The following is a 2,500-nucleotide window of genomic DNA, read 5'->3' as shown; positions in this document are numbered from 1 at the left end:
CTGTTAGGGTGGCACAGAACTCCCTCGGAATGGGAAAAGGGGTCATTTTCGTGTTGCCACATTGCATAGGAACGCCATGAAACTTCCAGAGGCATTTGCAGCAGAAAGGCACGTGCACTCAAAAAATTTAATATTTTTCACGCATAGACCCCGTCAAACGCTAGAAGTTGGCGGGGATGTCTCTCTTGTGGCTCACGGGGCTGTTAGGGTCGCACAGAAATGCCTCGGAATGGGAAAACGGGTCATTTTTGTGTGGCCACATTGCATAGGAACGGCATGAAACTTCCAGAGGCATTTGCAGCAGGAATGCATGTGCACTCAAAAACGTCTATATTTTTCACGGATAGACCCCGTGAAACGCTATAAATTGGCGGGGATGTCTCTCTTGTGGCTCACGGGCGCTGTTAGTTAGGGTCGCACAGAAATCCCTCGGAATGGGAAAAGGGGTCATTTTTGTGTTGCCACATTGCGTACGAACGGCATGAAACTTCCAGAGGCATCTGCAGCAGAAATGCATGTGCACTCAAAAACGTCTATATTTTTCACGGATAGACCCCGTGAAACGCTAGAAATTGGCGGGGATGTGTCTCTTGTGGCTCACGGGGCTGTTAGGGTCGCACAGAAATCCCTCGGAATGGGAAAACGGGTCATTTTCGTGTTGCCACAATTGGCATACGAACGGCATGAAACTTCCAGAGGCATTTGCAGCAGAAATGCATGTGCACTCAAAAACGTGAATATTTTTTCACGGATAGACCCCGTCAAACGCTCGAATTTGGCGGGGATGTTTCTCTTGTGGGTCACGGGGCTGTTCGGCTCGCACAGAACTCCCTTGGTCCACCTGATTCGTGCATACAGGCAGCAACTAAAACTCTGTAAACCTGCTGTGAGGACATCTAAACAGTGGACCAGTGAGGCTGTGGAAGATTTGCGGGCGTGCTTAGACTGTACTGACTGGGATATGTTCACGACTGCTACCAATAGTCTGGATGAACTCACAGAGGCTGTGTACATCAGCTTCTGTGAGGACTGCTGTATCCCAACACGTACCAGGGTGAACTTTAACAACAACAAGCCCTGGTTCTCAGCAAAGCTCAAAAGGTTGAGGTTGGAGAAGGAGGAAGCGTTTAGGAGTGGGGATAGAGACAGATTCAAGGAGTCGAAGAACAGGTTTAGCAAAGCGGTGAGAGAGGCTAAACGACTGTACTCAGAGACACTAAAACACCAGTTCTCTACTAACGACGCTGCTTCTGTCTGCCAAAGGGCTCAGGCACATCACCAACTACAAACCCAGAGCGCCCCACACCACTAACGACTCCCGCCTAGCCAACGACCTGAACGAGTTCTACCGTAGATTTGAAAGACAATTGGACTGTCCTGAACCACCCCTTCCCACCCAAGAGGCCCCATCCCCCACCCATACTACAGAAACGACTCTCTCCTTTCAGGAGGGAGAAGTTAATGGGCTTTTCAAGAGGCAGAATCCACGCAAAGCAGCCGGGCCGGACTCTGTCTCTCCAGCCACCCTCAGGCACTGCGCTGACCAGCTGTCTCCGGTGTTCACCAACATCTTTAACACCTCCCTGGAGACATGCCATGTACCAGCCTGTCTCAAGTCCTCCACCATCATCGCTGTGCCCAAAAAGCTAAGGCCAACAGGACTAAATGATTACAGACCGGTCGCCCTTACATCTGTGGTAATGAAGTCTTTTGAGCGCCTGCTCCTGGCACACCTCAAAGCCATCACAGACCCTCTCCTGGACCCCCTTCAGTTTGCCTACAGAGCCAACAGGTCTGTGGACGACGCAGTTAACATGGCCCTCCACTTCACCCTACAGCATGTGGACGCCCCAGCATCCTACGCCAGGATCCTGTTTGTGGACTTCAGCTCTGCCTTCAACACCATCATCCCTGCCCTGCTTCAGGACAAGCTCTTCCAGCTGAACGTGCCCTACTCCACCTGCAGGTGGATCACAGACTTCCTCTCTGACAGGAAGCAGTGCGTTAAGCCGGGAACAGAAGTCTCTGACTCCAGGTCCATCAGCACGGGAACTCCTCAGGGCTGCGTCCTTTGCCCACTGCTCTTCTCCCTGTATACCAACAGCTGCGCCTCCAATCATCTGTCCGTCAAACTCTTGAAGTTTGTCGGACGACACCACCCTCATTGGGCTGATCTCTGGTGGGGATGAGTCTGACTATAGGTGGGAAGCTGACAACCTGGTGACCTGGTGTAGCCAGAACAACTTAGAGCTAAATGCTCTAAGGACAGTTGAGATGGTTGTGGACTTCAGGAAGAATACAGCCCCACTCACCGCCATCACCCTGTTAGACTCCGCAGTCAAAATTGTGGAGTCCTTCCGCTTCCTGGGCACTATTCTCTGCCGGGACCTCAAGTGGGAACTGAACATCAGCTCCCTCGCCAAGAGAGCTCAACAGAGGATGTACTTTCGACGGCAGCTGAAGAAATGCAACCTGCCAAAGACAATGATGGTGCAATTCT

The sequence above is a fragment of the Petromyzon marinus genome, unplaced genomic scaffold, assembly GCF_048934315.1.
Source record: "Petromyzon marinus isolate PM22_M1 ecotype Great Lakes invasive population unplaced genomic scaffold, UKy_Petmar_22M1.pri1.0 PM_G_Scaffold_21, whole genome shotgun sequence".
NCBI classification, from domain to species: Eukaryota; Metazoa; Chordata; class Hyperoartia; order Petromyzontiformes; family Petromyzontidae; genus Petromyzon; species Petromyzon marinus.
Note: the sequence above shows the minus strand (reverse complement) of the source record.